At 37.3% G+C, this 21,059-nt stretch overlaps 1 pseudogene across 1 annotated transcript; it reads left to right on the plus strand.

The window, feature by feature from the left end:
* The first annotated feature begins 1,400 nt into the window (after positions 1 to 1,400).
* On the plus strand, positions 1,401 to 19,664 carry LOC112319261 (intersectin-1 pseudogene; annotated as a pseudogene). Its single transcript, XR_008425580.1, has 2 exons — positions 1,401 to 1,495; positions 16,014 to 19,664. The product of XR_008425580.1 is annotated as an intersectin-1 pseudogene (transcript).
* Positions 19,665 to 21,059: the final 1,395 nt, after the last annotated feature.

Below are 21,059 nucleotides of genomic sequence, written 5' to 3' on the forward strand. Positions count from 1 at the left end.
GTATATATTTGCACATATATATTTATATACACTTGTGTGTGTGTGAAATTGTAGTGTTGGTCTGCTGAAAGTATATGTGAAGATTTTAACTTTCTCCACCTTCAAATCAGAAAACTATGCAAATGAGACTCAGGAAGATATGGGCAAATAAAAGCCTACACAAAGTTCTGACATAAAATGGTAAAAATGAAGAATGAATAAGGATGTACTTATTACTAGAGAAGGGTCACTTCTTAGCTGTTTTTTAAAACAAACCTCAAATATCCCCATAACACAGACAAGGCCCAGAGGCCACCCTCTTGCAGTGTTGCCTGGAGTACCGTCACGGGGCCCTTTCTTACAAGTGTGACAATTTTTAACAATAGTTGGTGTGCAGAAGAGGAAAGTTTAGTCTTCACTCCTTGTATACCACTTTGTAACATATCTGCAATCCAAATATCCAGAAATAAGTTAAAATAGCCTGTTTCTAATTTTATATTTTGTCCTTAACACAAACACAAAAATACAAAAGAGAGAAAAACACAAGAAGTCCTAGAATATGTTCAGATTCCATGATTAATGAGGGTTCATCAAACAGTGTGTTTTCATTTCAAACTCTGCCTTTGTCTAGCACCCTGAACTTGTATAACAACTAGGGCAAAGCACATAGTGAGACTTAGGGTGAGCGAGAGGCATGCTTTCTTTTGCAGAGCATGGGAAGCTTGATTCTGAAAGGGAACACGAACAAAGAACCTGCGTGATGCCTTGACAACAGCAGAATTCTAATGCAGTTCAGGTTCAGGAGAGACTACAAATGAAATTTAAGGAACTATCCATTTATTGTCTGGAAACCGTGTTTGCCAATATGTCTCTTGGAGTTACCCCGTGGTGTATTTATTCGTCAGTACAGGTTACTGAGACAGAGGATAGCAGATGTGAGAATCACAGAGAATGAACACAAGAAGGAGCAAATCAAATAGACTAATTTATGCAAGAAGCAGAAATATAGACAATTTCCTGAACTAAGGGAGGTTATTACGAATGACCTAGCATAAGAGCATGAGTGGACCATGGCTTTGTCATAATCCTTTCCTTCTTTAATGGGGGGCCAGGTGCATCTGGTGGAAGGCTGAGCAGATCTGGCTAAGTTCTGAGAGAAAATATGGTTTTCTATGATTTCTCATCCATATATATATATTTAATGATTAGTATGTTGGAGGCTTTGACAAAGGTTAGGAAGTGTTCCTGACAGTTCATAGGATACATTATTGGTCCTTTTTTCCTCTCCACCATAATCACTGACATCATAAAAATGGGAAACATTTTCTATTCCTTTGTTTTGTGAAGTCTTCTAAAAGCCAAACACATGCCTGCAACCTCTGTGATCACGGCAAACTATAAATTGGACTGAGTGCACAAAGATGAAGCTGGGGCTTTGCAAGCGTGCAGCTGACCCCTCCATTCCCAACCCCCAGTCTGATTCCCTGAGCCTGATTCCCAAGGAATCTAGTCTGACGTAGGTAAAATATACTAAGTAAGTGGAGATGAGTGCTATCCCAGCTTCCATAGAGGCACATAAATATTACCTATGATGGGGTAGATACTCTGTGAAAATGTACTCAAAAGACATAGCTTAGGAAAATAAAATCTTAAAACAGTCTGAAAATAGAGTTTTCCAGCAGAAATTGAAAACTCCACTCATACTTCAAGAAATAAACCCCTTGATTGCAGTTTTTGAGAACTACCTGAGGCATAAAGCTTTTACTATCTAGAATCGGTGAAAAAAATGTGTATATTGTCTCATCTAGAGCTTCCTGGCCACACAGAGCAGTGATGAATGACAATACTGCACAGACTACAGACCCAGCTAAGATCCAGGCCTGCCTGGGCTTTGTTAGTGTCTGTAGCTGTGCCATCTCATCAAATGCCTCCACAGAAGATGACCACAGTCCTCCAAACACTCAGAACACAGTCCACAGGCATTGTAGTTAATTGGCAGGCAGCAGGATTGTTTAATACATTATTTGTGTAATTAGCCACGGATCACGATCAAGTTTGGGAGGCACTGAGGGTTGTCAAAATTAATCTCAGTGACTCTTGAAAATTTCCCAAACCAGACTTTATTTCTGACCTGCAAAATTCAATTGACCTGTTCTCTAATCATAGAATCTTACAAATCAGATAACAGGTAAAATAATTTTGAATAGGATTTTTTTCTGCATCTTCACATTCACTTTGTTTTATTCATATGCAAATATGCTTGTTTTTGTGCCAGATAGTATTCTAGACTCTAGTTATATAACAGCAATTATCAAAAGAGACAAAAATTCTTTACCTCAAGAAGCTCAAATGCTACTTGCTGAGCAACAAAATGCAAAATTATATAACTCTCATACTATTTTAGAAGATGATACTACAGATCACATCACAACAAAGGAAGTAGGTAATAAGTACATTTCAACAAATTATAATATAAAACATACTTAATGCCTCAAATTTGGTAAACACAATTTGACATTTGGATAGGTGGTTCTTTTCTATCTTGAAACTGATTATTATTACTCTGATATCTATAACATAGATTTGCACAGCATCAAGCCACCAAGGCATCATATATGTTGGGAAGTTATTTAAAATATTTGGATCCCACATTAGTTTATATGTTTGGTATCATGTATAATTCTGATAATATAATAAAAAATGGATAAATTATGCAAAGGAAAGCTCAAGTTTTCCTTGAGATCATATTAAGAATCTTATTGCCACACAGTTGGTTTGTTTTTGGTAATTTGACAATGCAAGTAAAGAACAGTCTTAGAAATAAATACCAATTCATTATCAATCAACTAATGGCTGGTTTTTAATAAATGGGAGCTTGTTTAATTTCTTGACTGTGTCTTAGCAACTTGGCTTTTCTTTTCATGCGTGGCTTGTAGGGTTCCCTGCCCTGTTACTCTACAACAAAGGTTTAGAAGTATTTCAGGAACCTTACATCCATTTCATGGTAATTTCTTATTCAATCTGCTTGTAGAATTTCTAGTTGAAACATAAGCCAAAGCTTTCCTTGAGATGTTGAATACCTTAGTATTACAGACACCTCTAGATAACTTCAGTGTCCAACAGTAATTATGCTCTTTCTCCCCTTAACTATCCTTGTCCACATTATCTCTGCCTAAAGGAATGTAGTTTAAATGAACATTGTTGACCATTTTAAGGGGGAATCAATGTTTCATATGAACAGACAATGGGAAGGAAAGTTCTACATTTTTTGTCTTGGACACCATGTCTCAGGAATGGCATCAGAGAAACAGCCATATTTTGAAACTTGTGTTTGATTGAATGTGGAACACTGGTGGACTCTCTTTATTAAATTTTTTTTCAATTATATTTCCCCCTAAACTGTTGATAAAACTTTTCATATGTTTGGAGCATTTTTGTCCAAGTTAGAGAGCAAATATAATGATAGATATAATAAAGATCAGCATTTTAGAAACTCATTCATTTGAATTATTGCCATAACTTGTCCATTATAAACCCTCAATAACTCAATAATAACAAACTAATGAAAATAAAACTTGATTATAATCCTTACTGATATTAAATTTACCTTCATGTATTTTTAACATTCTAGTTAATAATTTAAACCTCAAAGTTAAAACTTTAATTATTTAATTAATTTCAGCATAATTTATGTCATATTAATTAAAAGGTTGACTAAATTACAAAAATTATAAGAAATTTTCATCAGGTTTCTTAAAAGGTATACCTATATATTCACTATTGTGTATATAATGTATTTGAAATGGACCATTTAAAGATTTAAGACATTTACTGGTTTTACACTAGAGATTTGATGTAAGACACATAGTGATTATTGAATTAAGACAAATGTAAACTACATTTATTTCAGAACTGTAACTGTATATTTTAATAGGATGTAATTCTCACAAAAAGTGAAAAAATATAACAAAATTATTTGCTCCTTTGTTCCAAACATTCGAGACTTAAACACTGTGTACGTGGTTAGGTATGGATAGCCGAGGTTGGGTATGCGGATAGATTCTTGATTTAGAATTGATGGAGAAAAAGACAGGGTGGCATGAGGAAAAAATAATTATTTCAGGAAAATCTCTATGAAATGCAATTTTGGAGTGTAGAATAAGAAATAAAATTTAACTTAACATTGTTACTTTTCAAAGCTTGATAAACTATACATAAACTCTATCATGTGAAATCATACATTTTTTTCAAGAGCTGGAAATTGCCTTTAAAATTCTCTGTGGATGCTTATCGCTGTAGAGATAAACCTTTGAGAGTAGACTTATCTAAATAGTTTACTCTCTTTTGTTTTATGTATTTATTTAAATTTTATTTTTCAGTTACAGTTTACATTCAATATTATTTTGTATTAGTTTCAGGTGTACAGCAGTGGTTAGAAATACTTTACAAAGTGGTCCCCCTGATATTTCAAGTACCACCCATCACCACACATAGTTATTACAATATTGAATAATTCCCCATGCTGTACAAAGCATACTTTTTAAACAAGCAATATATATTTCAAATATATTTGATTATGGGTGGTGGGGAGGCGTGGGGGGAAAGGCAGAAAACTGTACGTGAATAATAAAAAAATGTTAAAAAAATATATTTGATCATTGCCAAATACTTGAATATTACATATATTAAAAAGTTCTGTAAATAGTACTTTTTGGTCCTTTTCGCTTGTTAAGCCATTTCCAATTTTCTTGATCCAATGTTTTTAGAATTTTGTATCGCTTCCAAATTCAGCATAAAATTACTCCAACCATATGCCCCTGAGAACACACAGTTTTATTCTCTGGAGAACTGGAATAGTCTAATTATTCTTTCCACATAGCTCGAAGAAGTAGAGGATATATATGTTTGTTTTCTACTTAATATCTCAAAAGATAGAGATTTTATTTCCACATTATTGGTTATGTATAAATTGTAAGCTGTTTGTACATTCAAATTGTGGTAAATGGTTAAACAGATCTCTGTGTAATGGAGAGAGTGATTTCTTCTCTCAATTCCACAACCATGCAAGTGAAAGCAGATCTTATGACACGAACTGTCCAATGTCAGGCACACTCCAATCATTTCTGCTGATCAATAACCTCGCAGTCATGTTTTTGTTGAGTTGCACCAATATTACTTCATCTCATATAGTGAGGAAAGACAGCTGAAGAAAAATAATTTGATTATGACTGGAAATATGTTCTGTGTATACATGTACACATGCGCGTGCTTTGGAAAGAACAGGGGAATAGTCCAGGAGAGAGTAGAAACTTTGTAGCTACGGCAGTTCTAATCATTAGGCAGTTTCGAATTTACTGTTGGCATGTAATTGGTATAGGATTATATGACAAATGAGTGCTGTTTGGGGCTGCACATTGTTCCCCTAAAATCCATCTATGAAAGCCCTAACCCCTGGTCCCTCAGAATATGACGAGATTTGAATGTAGCGTTTTAAAAAAGGTGATTAAGTTAAAATGAGGTTATTATGACAAGTCATGAAGGGTGACCAGTGTCCTTATAAGAGGAAATTTAGACACAGAGTTACAGAGGAAAGAGCAGGTGTGGACACAGGCTCAAGGCCAATACCTCCATGTAAATCAAAGAGAAAGGCTTCAGAGGAAACAGACCCTGACTACACTTTGTTCTTGGACTCTATCCTCCAGAACTGTGAAAAAATAAAATCTGCCGTTTAAACTGAAATGCCATGGGTTTGATTCCGGGCAGGGCACATGCCCACGTTGCAGGTTTGGTCCCTGGTTAGCATACATACAAAAGGCAACCAATTAATGTATCTCTCCCTCCTTCTTCTTTCTCCCTTCCCCCTTTTCCCCTCTCAAAAAAACCAAAACAAAACAAAACAAAAAAACACACTAAGTCTGTAGTACTTTTTTATGGCAAACCTAACAAACAATAGAAATGCTTATGGGAAGTAAGAGCATATCTTGGTATCTATGTGCAAATTATTTATCTTTGAGCAAAAATTGTATCTTCTCTACTGCTTAATCTACAACAAGAGCAATCTATTTTACCCTTCAAAAAGTATAGAACAAAAATAAAAGAAGATGTTCCCATGGTATTTGTTCAACATCTACCCCATTAAAAAACATAAAAGGTACAGGGAATAAGCATAATTGGCAGGCACAAAAATAGGTAGGGGGAGGCTAAGAATAGTATAAGAAATGGAGAAGCCAAAGAACTTATACGTACAACCCATGGATATGAACTAAGAGGAGGGTTGCTGAGGGGTGGGGGTGTGCAGGGCAAAGGGTGATAAAGGGGAGAAAAAATTGGGACAACTGTAATAGCATAATCAATAAAACATACTTAAAAACAACATAAAATTTGCTGACTTTCTTGGAGTAAAAGAAAATAATTTAGGTCTTTGGTCTCTAATAATTTTTTTAAAATCTTGGCAATGTTCCTTTTGATTTTAACATTACATTATTAGTTATTCAGTTTGTTTATTTGGATATTAACAATACATGAAGCTAATCAGCCCTGCCCATTTCTCTTATTTAGAAAAGTTACTAATTTAGGAAAAAGAGAAAAGGAGAGATAACAACAACAAAAAATCCTGCCTTCCCACCCAGGGGCAGTCATGAATTTGTTTTAAATCACTGTATATATTCATATTTCTCTTCAGACTCTTATGTCATTGAATGTAAACAAACAACCAAGTTCTAGAAAGGCTTATTTGCGGAGGTGAGGTCCTACATGCTTTTTAGTGTTTTGTCCATCTCCATGCCCGTGTGTCCTAGAAAGGGTCATGCTACAATAGCGTTAAAAAGTATTTTGGTCAATATTAGAAATTCTCTTGATTTTGATAAGTGAAAACCAATATATATTGACAACGTTTCATTTTTGCCACTATTGTTTTAAGATGCTTGAGTTGCAAACTTTTTCAAAGTTTCCTTTGTTTAGTTTTACCAAACTAATAACACAATAATATTTCCATTTTAGTCATATTTCTGTGAGATAGTTTCTTTTATGTAATAATTAACATAATACTTAGCTAGTGATATCTTTGGGTGACACAGTTTAGACATTTGTGAAAATCCATCAAATGATATATTTAATAAGATGAGTGTACTTCAGTACAAGTAAATATTACCTGAAAAATATTGAACTCAAGTCAATAGTATTGTTTAGTGTTAAACAGTTAAACATGCTGTTTAATGTTGAAATGTACTGATATTTGCAATATAACATACTTTGAAATGCAAAAAATAGTAAGATGGATGGAGAGGCCCCTCTGGCAATCCCTGTTAACACACAGTTTGTGGCTACGTTTTTATAATATTGTGTTTTCACTGTCTTTGGATGTTCATGTCTAGAGATGGTAACAGTTTTTAAATGTTTCAAGACCTTGTGTGCCCACGTATGCAATGCTGTTTTATCTCAAAATTTCCACACACCTCTAGAAATAGCCATGTATTAGAATAACAAACTCTATTTCTGTGTTTCATGATTTTTGCCAGTACCCTGACTGAGAAAGACATTGGTATGAGGTAGTGCTCCAAGGAAGTTCCCCTGCAGATGGGATTTTGAGATTGGATTGTCCCACATTTAATGACCCATAATTGAACCCCTTACTTAAGTGAGACACCGGTAATGCACACATTCATCCCACTTGATTTACTGTGTTGGAGGACAGGAACAGTATATGGCAAGCTGAAGGCAGAACAACTCTCTACAACCATTAATCACGGTGGTAGCGATGGCAATTACACAAATTGTGGGTGTTCTGGTCCTTTTGACTGAACTGATAGTCATAAAGAAAAAAAAAAAGAGAGAGAGAGACTGAATGCTCATAGTTGACCCTTTCTTAACTTTTGTTTTGTCTTCACTAAACTTTAGTAAGGTTTCTGTCCTTCCTGCCCTCTCCTGAACTCTGTTCTCCCAAGCCTGAGCAAGCTCTTAAAAAAAAGAAAAGTAGAATGTGCCATTTTGATTAGTTTGTGCTGGGAATCAATTCAACACGGGAGACCCTTTGCTTGTCACACCCCAGTGATCATCCCCTCTTGCTTGTCCAGCTGCCCCTGAGAAGATTCTGTAAATCTCTGCTTGCCCTTCTTTTACCCTATTGAAAAAGGGGGAAAGAAAGGAACAAGAGAAGGAAGGAAAGAAGGAATAGAGGAAGGAAAGAAGGGGAAGAAGTAACAAACAAACAAAAAACCCAAATTTACTCTGTTCCATTTGGAGATGCTTGTGAATTTCTGAGATTTGAGCGTTTTCCCTATTGCAATGGACTTCTCTGAATAAATCCAGTCTAACCCAATCTAAGTCCGGATTTATTTTCATTTGACAGTTTCTGGTGGCATGACTTGAGCAGAGTGCCACACCCTGTTGTCTTCACCCAAGTATTCATGCCAACTTCTTAGCCCCCTTTCATCCTTCCTAGTGGGGAAAATGGAGGCACATGTTGCTGAGTCACAACTCCTAATCCAGTGCTGTGGATATTTGTCTGCATAGCATGGCAGGGAGTTGCTTTAATTCTACTATATAAAGCTTTCCTGGTTCTTTTCTGTTTGCACAGGACTTTTCCTGGATCTTTAATATTGACTGATAATTTTCCTGGATGGATTTATTCTTTCTTCTTTTGAGGGGAGGTTTAATCCCTGATTCTTTTTGTTGAACAGGAAGAGTACTTTTCCTAGATTTTTTTTCTGGTCAAGAGAGACTGTTCTTGATTCTTTTCTAGTGGAGATTTACTCCAGACTCTGAAGGAGGCATACCTAGCTGTTTTTGTGAGGTCTCCCTGTTTTTCTTACTCCTTTTCCAGGGATTGTTCAAGTGAGTCTTTCAGCTTCTTGATGGGAGTTGCACAAGAGGCCAAATGGAGATTATAGAAGAAACTGCTTTTTCTTATCTGGCTCTTTTCCTATTTAATCTCATTCCCTCATAGGCCCCTCTCAGTTACTGGGCAACCTCCTTCTACCCTCCAGCATAGTGCATGTTTCACTATTACGTCACTAATTCTGCTCTATACCTTGAAGGTGAGAGAAATCTTACCAAGGATAATTTAGAACTGCAATGGATACTTTTGGACTCTTGCAACCTTCTCAAGTTTTTTGCCCTCAAAGAGCCTTTCAGTCCAATTGGCCCAGAATTTTTTCTTTAAAAAAAAATGGCCTGCTTCCTTCACGTCACATGATGAAGCCAAAATATGGTTCTCCCAATCCAGTTTCAAGCAGACTCTTCAAAAACCTCAATATACCTTGTCTGCAGCTATTCAGTCATTTAAAGACCACATGTCTTCGTCCACTGCTACTCTTTTTTTCTTTTAAATCTAAGACACTCTTACCCTAACATTTGCCTCTAACTTCCCTTTTGCTTTTTCAAATGTGCTTTTGTCTTCTTGACCATAATGAGCTTTACTTAATAAGCTTTATGTTGTATTACTTCTTCCTTCCCCTCACAAAAGTTGCTTCCCCTTTAATAATTCCTCTCTCCTTCCAAAGACCCCAGAAACTGGTATTCCCTCACTCAGCTCACAACACTATCTCACAATCCTTATTTAAGTCTGGCTATGTGCTTCTTTTCATTTGAAAGTGTCAAGTTGTCCTCAGATTTTTACATGTGTCGCATTTTAAAGGGAATCCTTTGTGTTATCACTTGAAGACCATTTTACTTTTTACTCTAGACTTCAAAAAGAACCTTCTTCAACTTCAGTACTTTTCAAAAAAGTCGATCTATGCTTACACCAGAATATAACTATGGGCTCTTTCATAGGCCTAAGTATTTGCAACTACACCCACTAATACAAATACTGACACTATTTTCAGGGGAGACAAGATTATATATTCCTCACATTGTTAAATGCCTCTAATAGAAGAGATAATACTAAATATAAGTTTGCCTATTATGTGTGGGACTGACAACCTATAAACAATAATTGATCATATCCCTCCTTCTAACTGAATGGGACAGTTATTTATGTGAACCTCGAATGCTCCCATAGAGACATTTTATTTTTCATCACTATGCGTATTAGTATCTGTCAACTAATTGGATGGGATCTTTTTATCTAACTAATCTAATTATTTCTTATCAAAACTTTAGCCAGACTGCCTTCTTTACTCACTTTAACCATTGTATTACCTCTGATTTAAGTTTTCCAGGTACTAGGTGAGCCAAAATGTCAACTAAAACATGTTACAACTACAAGCTTAGGCTCAAAATCCCAGCTCTGTAAGGGGGCCTACAGGCCTCCCATTGTCACCAGGCTCCCAAGAAGAGTTAGAATTAAGAGAAGATCAAGGCTACATAGATTAAAAACAATAAAAAAGGTAATGTTAAGATTTCTACAAATAGTACAATAAAATTTTTTCTTGTATCTTATTGAATAAAATATTGTTAGTATAGTATTTCAAAGGGACACAGAGCATAATATTATATATACAAGACATTACTTTTTAATGTAGTAGTCATACATCTTAATAGTTTAAAGGATGCAACAATTTTAGTTAAAATTAAAATATTTTGCTTTGATTTTTTCATGTTTCAATTAAAATGTTACTACCTGAAAATAAAATTTTACTATGATCTTTCTAATTTGGGTACCTTTTATTTCTTCTTGTCTGATTGCTATGGCTAGAACTTCCAGTACTATGTTGAATAAAAGAAGTGAAAGCAGACATAACTGTCTTGTTCTCTATCTTAAGGGGAACATTTGTAGTTTTTGCCCATTGAGAATGATGCTGGAAGTGGGTTTGTCATATATGGCCTTTATTATGTTTAAGTATATTCCCTCTAGTCCCACTTTGCAGAGCATTTTTATCATAAATGGGTGCCAGATTTTATCAAAGGTTTTTTCTGCATCTATTGATATGATCCTATGGTTTTAATCTTTAATTTTGTTTATGTGGTGAGTCACATTTATCGTTCCAATCTTAGATTCTTGGAATAAATCTCACTTGATCATGGCATATGATCTTTTCGATGCATTGCCATATTCAGTTTGCAAATATTTTGTTGAGGATTTTAGCATTTATGTTCATCAGGGATATAGTTCTGTAATTTTCTTTCTTTGTAGTGTCTTCATCTAGTTTTGCAATTAGAATAATGCTGATCTCATAAAATGACTTTGGGAGCCTTCTCTTCTCTTGAATTTTATGATACGGTTGGAGAAGGAGATGTGTTAGTTCTCAAAATGTTTGGTAAAATTCACCTGTGAAGCCATCTTGTCCAGAGCTTTTGTTTGTTGGAAGTCTTTTGATTACAGTTTCAATTTTACTAGGTGTAATCTGTCTATTCAGATTCTCTGATTCTTCCTGATTTAGTTTTGGAAGACTGCATGTTTCCAGGAATTTACCCATATTGTCCAGTTTGTTGGCATATAGTTGTTCATAATATTTTCTTACAATCCTTTGTAATTCTTTGGTGTCAGTTGTTATTTCTCCTCTTTTATTTCTGATTTTATTTATTTTGGTCTTTTTTTTTTTTTTCTTGATGAGTCTGTTTAAAGGTTTGTCAATCTTGTTTATCTTTTCAAAGAGTCAGCTCTTGGATTCATTGATCTTTTGTATCATTTTTTTGCTCTATTTTGCTTATTCCTGATCTAATCTTCATTATTTCCTTCCTTCTACTCATGTTGGGCTTTGTTTGTCATTCTTTTTCAAGTTCCTCTAAGTGTAAAGTTAGATTGCTTATCTGAGATTTTTGTTCTTGTTGTTTGAGACAGGCCTGTAATGCTGTGAATTTCCCTCTTAGGATGGCTTTCCCAAGTCCCACAGACTTTGTGTCATTGTGGTCTTATTTTCATTTGTTTCTAGGTATATTTGATTTCTTCCTTGATTTCATTGTTGATCCATTCATTGCTTAATAACACGTTATTTAGTTCTTATGCTTTTGCATGTTTTTTGGTGTTCTTTTTGTGATTGATTTCTAGCTTCATAGCATTGTGGTCAGAGAAGATGCTTGATATGATTTCATCTTAAATTTATTGAGACTTGTTTTGTGTGCTAACATGTGGTATCTTAGAAAATATTCTGTGTGCATTTGAACAGTAAGTATAGTCTTCTGGTTTGAGGTAAAATTCTCTGAGGATATCAATTAAATCCATTTGATCTACTGTGTTGTTTAAGGCCTGGTCTCCTTGTTGATTTTCTGCCTGGAAGATCTATCCATTGAGTAAATGAGGTGTTAAAATCCCTGACTATGATTGTATTTCTATCAAGCTTTCCCTCTATGTCCATCCAGATTTATAGATGACATGATACTGTACACAGAGAACCCCAAAGTTTCTACCAAGAAACTACTAGAACTAAGTAATGAACTGAGCAAAGTAATAGCCATCAAAATTAATATCCAGAAATCCGTTGCATTTTTATATGCCATTAATGAAATAAAAGAAAAGGAAATTAAGAAAATAATCTCATTTACAAGTGCTTTAAAAAGAATCAGATAACTAGGAATAAATCTAACCAAAGATATAAAGGACCTATACTCAGAAAATTATAAGACACTGAAGAAGATTCAAATAAATGTAAGCACACGAAGTGTTCATGAGTAGGAAGAATTAACATCATTAAAAAATGTCCATACTAAGCAAAGCAATCTATAGGTTCGAAGCAATTCCTATCAAGATTCAAATGATGGCCCTGGGTGGTGTGGTTCAGTGGACTGAGCGCCGACTTGCAAAACAAAGGGTCACTAGTTCACTTCTCAGTCAGGGCACATGCCTGGGATGTAGGCCACATCCTTAGTAGGGGGCATGCAAGAGGCAACCACACATTGATGTTTCTCACCCTCTCTCTCTCCTTCCTTTCCCCTCTCTGTAAAAATAAATAAATAAATAAAATCTTTTGAAAAAAAACTTAAAAAAATGTTTCCAATGATGTATTTCATAGAACTAGAGCAAATATTTCAAAAATTTATGTGGAACCACAAAAATCCCTGCATAGCAACAGCAATCCTAAGAAAGAGCAAAATTAGAGGAATCACGCTACCTAATATCAAATATACTATAAGGCCATACTAATCAAAACAGCATGGTACTGGCATAAAAACAGACACATAGATCAATGGAACAGAATACAAAGCCTAGAAATAAACCCACACCTTTATGGTCAATTAATATTTGAGAGAGGAAGCAAGCACAAAAATGGGCTAAAAATAGTTTACTCAATAAATCATGTTGGGAAAATTGGACAGATATGTGCAGACAAATGAAACTAGACCACCTTCTTACACTATACACAAAAATAAATTCAAAATGGATCAAAGACTTAAATATTAGACCCCAAACCATAAAAATCCTAGAAGAAAACATACGCAGCAAATATCCGACATTGCTCGAAACAATTTTTTATCGGATATATTTCCCTGGGCAAGGGAAACAAAAGAAAAAATAAACAAATTGGACTTCATCAAACTAAAAGTTTTTGCATAGCAAAGGAAATCATCCCCAAAATAAAAAGACAACCCACAGAATGGGAGAACACATTTGCTAATACATTTGATAAGGGGTTAATATCTAAAATTTATAAATTACTTACAAAAGTTAACACCAAAAAACCAAACAATCCAATTAAGAAGTGGGCAAAGAATCTGAAGACATCTCTCCAAAGAGGACATACACATGGCCAATAGACATCTGAAAAGATGCTCAATGTCACTAATCATCAGAGCAATCAAATTAAAACCACAGTGAGATACTGTTTCCCACCTATCTGAATGGCTATTATCAATAAATTAACAAACAAGTGCTGGTGAGGATGTGGAGGAAGGCAACCATTTTGCACTGTTGATAGGAATGCAGACTGGTGTAGCCACTGTGGAAAGTAGTATGGAGGTACCTCAGTAAATTAAAAATGGATCTGCCGTTCGACCCAGCAATCCTACTTCTGAGAATATATCCAAACAATGTATATCCTATGTTCTTTGCATAAGTAATTCACAATCACCAAGATAGGGAAACAGTCCACGGGTCCATGAGAAGATGAGTGGATAGAACAACTATGGGACATTTCCACAATGGAGTACTACTCAGCCATAAAAAGAAGAAAATTTTACCCTTTGTGACAGTATGGATGAACCTGGAGAATATCATGCTAAGTGAAATAAGCTAGTCAGAGAAAGACAAATACCACATGATTTCACTCAAATGTGGAATCTAATGAACAAGCTGAACTAACGAGGAAAATGGGGACAGACTCCCAGGTGGAGAGCAGGATGACAGCTAGTGGTTGTGGGAGGCTAAGGGGCAGAGGGACTGAGCAACAATGGAAAACAACTCATGGACATGGACAGTGTGGTGATTGCTGGAGGTAGGGGGTATAAGGGCACTAAATGGTAGTGGGAAAAATACAATAAAGATTAAAAAACAAAACCAAAAATAAAATAAAATAAAATGTTGCTACCTCATACAGATAATTTTAAAGTTTCTTATACTCTTTAGATTTAATAGTTTATTTTTTAATTTATTGTTTATATTTTTGAATATTATATTGTTGAAGTTACTTCAATTATATTTAGGTCACTTCTATATTAAGAATATGTATAAAATTTAATAGTGAGAATTAATAAACCTGAGATGTTCCATATAAAATATTCCAATTTCCAGCAGAATGTTTACTATAGAGCATTCAGTGCTTTAGGAGAAGATGCACTTACTTCAACCCTTTGATATTCTTCCATGTTTTTATACGGGAAGTCCTTTTCTTTCCTCCAAATCTGTGTGTGACATGTGCCAGCAGACAGCACAAATAGAGAACTAGTTTCTCGGGAGAGTAACTGTACCAGGGACATAACCTTCCACATTTTATAATGAACTGCAAGTTCACATTAAGAGGCAAATATTTCATTTCAAAATGTTAATCCATATAGTACTTAATAATTGAAGCTTGTGTGATTTAGAGTTCAGAAATGGATTAAGTACAAAAATAGATTCTTTCCCTACTTTTCTTTGATTATGTCTTGGATTGATTGTTATTCATTTTATAGTCTTGCCTTCTGGGACTTTGTTCTAAGAGAGTCTGAGAATTATCAATAACTACTGAATTCAGTAGCATTTTTCCTTACTCAAATTATTTTTGTTGATTAAAATGTTATTAGTAAAATTGATATTTATTTGTACTTTATATCTATTAAGATACTTTAAAATATGTTTAGAAATCTATACAAAAAATAGTATATTCCCATAGTGAAGCTTGGATTTGAATCTAAGGAGTTGGCTCTACAATTCGTGCCCTTAGATATTGGACTAGAAAGTCTGCTGTTACTGCAAGACACATGAGATTTAGTAAATGAGAGATATACTGCAAATGTCAATATAAACCTATGATCTTTACTTTTAGCAAAAGATAATTTCTCAGCTCTATCCTTATAATAGTTAAAAACTCCTCATCTCTCTTATTATCTTTCTGGTTTCTAGTCAACATGTGGAACAAGGTAGCCTGGAGCCTTCATTATCCAGTTTTATTTTCTTAAACTCTTATATCTTAAAGAGGATCCTTTGTATGGTATCTGTTTCATTTGCTGGTCCGAGTGAAACTCAGGATGATCTGAGACACCTTGTTAACTAAAGCATGGGTGTGTCTAGTGTTTTTGTGGGTAAATGTCAGAAAGATTACTATTTGACCTAGAAATGCCACTTACAGGTATATTCCCACAAAAATTTCATGCACATATGTACTAAAAGATGTATAAACAATGGCCACAGCATCATTACTTGTTATAGCCCCAAACTGGTCACACCAAACATCCATAAAAAGTAAAATGAAATATAAAGTTTGGTTATAATAATTTGAATTAAAGTCTGGAGTTTACTCCGGGACTCGCGGAGAGGCAGGTGGGTGGGATGGTGGGCGGGAACGCTGCTCCTGCGTCTCTCCCTGCAGGAAGAGAGTAGCACTGATTTGTCGCTGAGGTGGCAGCGCAGACCCACCTGGAGATGAGCCCTCAATTAGCAAGGTAAAAGTAACAGAACCATGGCTAAGTTTCCAACAACTTTGGTGATACCTGACTTGGTGGTATCTGAGCCATAACTGTAGAGGAAAGAGGAAACACGATAAACAGTCCCCCAGTTTACAGCCAATATCTGGATTTATTACTGGTGTTCAAGTTAGAAACTTTTTTTTTTCCAATCTGGGTTACCTCAACCTGTTTTAGCACAAATATGGGCCCTAGCCAATATGAATAATGACGGGAGAAAAGATCAAGTGGAGTTTTCCATCTCCATAAAACTTATCAAACTGAAGATGCGAGGGTATCAGCTCCCTCTGCACGCCCCCCCCCCCCGCCCCACATCATGAAACAGCAGGCAGTAGCTATTTCCAGTGCACCAGTGTTTGCTATAGGAGGAATTACCAGCACTCCCGGCTGTTGCTCCAGTGCCAAGGGGACCCATCCCTGGTGTCGGGATGTCCCCATCCCCCAGTACCCTCTCTCCCCTCACCAGCAGTGCCTCCCCTGGCCAACGGGGCCCCTGTCCTACAGCCTCTGCCTGCATTTGCTCATCCTACCACCACATTGCCGAAGAGTTCTTCTTTTCGTAGGTCGGATCCAGGGTCACAATTAAACACTAAATTACAGAAGGCACAATCATTTGACGTGGCTACTGCCCCTCCGCAGGCAGAATGGGCTGTTCCCCAGTCATCCCCGCTGAAGTACAGACAGCCCTTCAACAGCCATGACAAAACTATGAGTGTACACTTAACAGGTCCCCAAGCAAGAACTATTCTTACACAATCAAGTTTACCACAGGCACAGCTGGCTTCGATATGGAATCTTTCTGACATTGATCAAGATGGAAAACTGACAGCAGAAGAGTTTATCCTCGCTGTGCACCTAATTGATGTAGATATGTCTGGACAACCACTGCGACCTGTCCTGCCTTCAGAATACATACCACATTATTTTAGAAGAGTCCGACCAGGCAGTGGTGTATCTGTCAAAAGCTAAACCTTAGCAGACCAGAGGTTACCAAAGGAACCAGTTTTAGAAGATGAACAACTAGAAAAGAAATTTCCTGTCACATTTGAAGATAAGTGTGAGAACTTTGAGCACGGCAATCTGGAAATGGAGAAAGGAAGACCGGCACTCCTGGAGCAACAGCGGAAAGAGCAACCAGCTGGAGGGCCAGGAGCAGGAGCGCGAGTGGCAGCTGGAGCTGGAGAAGCAACTGGAGAAGCAGTGAGGGCTGGAGAGGCAGCGCAAGGACGTGGAGCAGCACGAGTGGACAAAACTTGAACTTGAATGGCAACGACAGCTTGAACGGGAACAAAATCGAAGACAAGGACTATTAAACCAAAGAAACAAAGAACAAGAAGACATAGTAGTACTGAAAGCAAAGAAAAAGACTTCGGAATTTGAGTTAGAAGCTCTTAATGATAAAAAACACCAACTTGAAGGAAAACTTTAAGATGTCAGATGTCAACTGACCACCCAAAGGCCAGAAATTGAAAGCACAAATAAATCCAGAGAGCTGAGAATTGCTGAAATCACCCATCTACAGCAACAGTTACAGGAGTCTCAGCAGATGCTTGGAAGGCTTATTGCGGAAAAACAGATACTCAGTGACCAGTTAAAGCAAGTTCAGCAAAACAGTTTGCACAGATTCACTCCTTACACTCAAAAAAGCCTGGGAAGCAGAAGAACTGGCTTGTCAGCAGCTCGGAGACCAACTGGATGGAGTTGAGAAAGAAGGTAGATAAAAACTACAGGAGATTGATATTTTCAATAACCAGCTGAAGGAACTAAGAGAAATACATGATAAGCAGCAGTTCCAGAAACAAAAGTCCACAGAGGCTGAAGGACTGAAACAGAAAGAACAGGAGTGAAAGATCATTGAATTAGAAAAACAAAAAAGAAGAAACCCAAAGGTGAGCTCAGGAGAGGGACCAGTGGCCTCAGAGGCTCAGGGGCCTTGAGCATGTACAGCAGGATGATGAGCATCACGGGCCAAGGAAACTCCACGAGGTGGAAAAAACTCAAAAGGGGAGAGAGTGCCAGAAAGGACGGTGAAGACAGGCAAACAGGAAGTGCGGGACAAGCTGGGCAGGCTTTTCCCTCAACACCAAGAACCAGCTAAGCCAGCTGTCCAAGCACCCTGGTCCACGGCAGAAAAAGGCCCACTCACGATTTCTGCACAGGAGAATGTAAAAATGGTATATTATCAAGCACTGCATCTCTTTGAGTCCAGAAGTCAGGATGAGATCACGATACAGCCAGGAGACATAGTCGTGGTGGATGAAAGCCAGACTGGAGAACTGGGACGGCTAGGAGGAGAATTGAAAGGAAAGACCAGGTTGTTTCCTGCCAATTATGCTGAGAAAATCTCAGAAAATGAGGTTCCTGCTCCAGTCAGACCAGTGACAGATCCAACCTCCACCTCTGCACCCAACGTGGCTGTGAGAGAGACCCCTGCGCCTCCGGCAGCGACCTCTGCCAGCCCTCCATAACCCCTAACCAACAACTGGGCCAATTTCAGCTCTACATGGACCATCAACATGAATGAGAAACCAGAAACAGATCACTGGGGCGCCTGGGTGGCCCAGCCCTCGCTCACGGTGCCAAATGTCAGCCTGTTAAGGCAGAGATCGGCTTTCACTCCAGCCACGGCCGCTGGCATCTCTCCGTCTCCTGTTTTAGGCCAGGGTGAAAAGGGGGAGGGACTATAGGGACAAGTCCTGTATCCTTGGAAAGCAAAGAAAGTCAGACAACCATTTGAATTTTAACAAAAATGATGTTATCACTGTCCTGGAACAGCAAGACGTGTGGTGGTTTGGAGAAGTTCAAGGTGAGAAGGGTTGGTTCCCCAAGTCTTATGTGAAACTCATTTCAGGGTCCATAAGGAAATCGACAAGCATGGGTTCTGGCTCTTCCAAAAGCCCTGCTGGCCTAAAGAGAGTAGCTTCCCCAGCAGGCAAGCCAGGCGACTCAGGAGAAGAATTTATTGCCATGTACACTGATGAGAGTTCTGAGCAAGGCAACTTAACATTTCAGCAAGGGGATGTGATTCTTGTTACCCAGAAAGATGGTGATTGGTGGACAGGAACAGTGGGTGACAAGCCGGGAGTCTCTTCCCTTCTAACTTTGTGAGGCTTAAAGATTCAGAGGGCTCTGGAACTACCGGGAAAACAGGGAGTTTAGGAAAAAAAATTTGAAATTGCCCAGATTATTGCCTCCTACACAACCACCAGTCCCAAGCAGCTCACCCTGGCCAGTGGGCAGTTGATTTTGATCTGGAAAAAGAACTCAGGTGGAAGGTGAGAAGGAGAGCTGCAGGCAAGTGGGAAAAAGCACCAGATAGGCTGGTTTCTGGAGAATTATGTAAAACTTTTAAGCCCTGGGAAAAGCAAAATAACTCCAACTGAGCCACTTAAGCTCACGGTGCTTCCGGCAGTGTGCCAGGTGATCAGGATGTCTGAGTATACCGCCCAGAATGACGACGAGCTGGCCTTCAGCAATGGCCAGATCATCAACATCCTCAACAAGGAGAACACCGACTGGTGGAAAGGGGAAGTCAATGGACAAGGGGGGCTCTCCCATCCAATAACGTGAAACTGACCACAGACATGGACCCAAGCCAGCAATGTTATCCAACCTCCCCCGCTCTTTCAGACTTGGAAGTCCTCAGAGACTCACTATCCCATATCACTGCCCAGAAGGATGATGGGAGACGCAGCCTTGGTCATGGGTAGAAGAACTCACTGCAAAGCAATTTACCTCATTTTACCATAGCTGCATGTGATGGCAATGTTGAATTATTACTTTCAGAGATAGAAGCAAAAATTACAGAAATACACAGGGTAGTAGGTCCTTTTGTGGCTTTCCTAGTGACTCAAATTGTCTTCCCCTCACCTTTGCACAGGTGCTTTCAATAGTTTTTTAATTACGTTTAAGTATATATGTTAGCCTTTTAATGAAATGAATAAACTTCTCTGCTATTTTGGTTTCGCAAAAAGACCCACTATCAAGGAATGCTACATGTGCTATTAAAAATGTTCCAATTGTCCATACAAATAATAATTAGAATTAAGGGACTACAGCTTTAAAAAAAAAAAAACTAGAGTTTAAAAAGCAAGATATGAAATAATGGGTGCAGTTATATAAAAATCAAATGCAAATAATACCTAATGATATTGCTTAGAAATGTATTCATGAAATACAAATAGAGAAAAGTGAAAAAGTTATTACCATAAAATGGGAAAATGGCCATTTCTAGAGGTAAGAGTGATAGCTACAGCTAGGTAAGGACACAGCAGCGGATTCCAGGTCCCAGCAATTTTCTTTCCCGCACCTTGGGTTGATTTGTGGTGGTTTGCTTTATAAACAGCTGTTAAAATTCACTTACACATTTTTGCACTTTTATACATGCTTTCTGGCACAATAAAGAGAAAATGCAAATTTAAATTGTGCCCAAATTACAAAGTAAACTGACACTCAAAAACTGAAGTTGGCCATCTAATGTGGTAGTAGAAACAAAAATACCACTAAAACCGAAGACTTTTCCATTAGACAATCAAAATTGTAAAGAGGTATATAATTTTAAAAATGAAGTTAGGATAGTTTAACACTCTGAGGGGGAAAAAAAAAACTTATCCTACCTTCCTAAAATCACATCATACCTACTTACTTTCAGATAAGGATTTTCCAAAGCTGGCTTATTCTGAAGGCTTATTCACTAATTAACTTTGACACTGCCTCTACTTTGCTCCACTGCACACAGCTTGTGCTAGAGCTGAGAGGACAAAGTACCACAAAATGAGTGGTTTAAACACCAGAAATGTATTGTCTCACAGCTCTGGAGACTAACTACCCAAGATCAAGATGTTAGGAAATTTGGTTCCTTCTGAGAACTGTGAGAAACAATCTATTTCACCCTCTTCCCCCGTTTCTGGCAATCTTTGTACCCCTTTGCTTGTAAAAGCGTCACCCTGATCTTTGCTTCCATCTTCACTCTGCATTCTCCCTGTGTCTGTCTTCAAATTTCCCTTTTTTTGTGAAGACACTGGATTATTGTGCACCCTAATGATGTCATTTTCACTTCATGGACTTATTTTAACTTCATCATTTATCTCCAAATAAAGAGCACA

Source organism: Desmodus rotundus, chromosome 11 (assembly GCF_022682495.2).
Source record: "Desmodus rotundus isolate HL8 chromosome 11, HLdesRot8A.1, whole genome shotgun sequence".
Classification (NCBI taxonomy): Eukaryota; Metazoa; Chordata; class Mammalia; order Chiroptera; family Phyllostomidae; genus Desmodus; species Desmodus rotundus.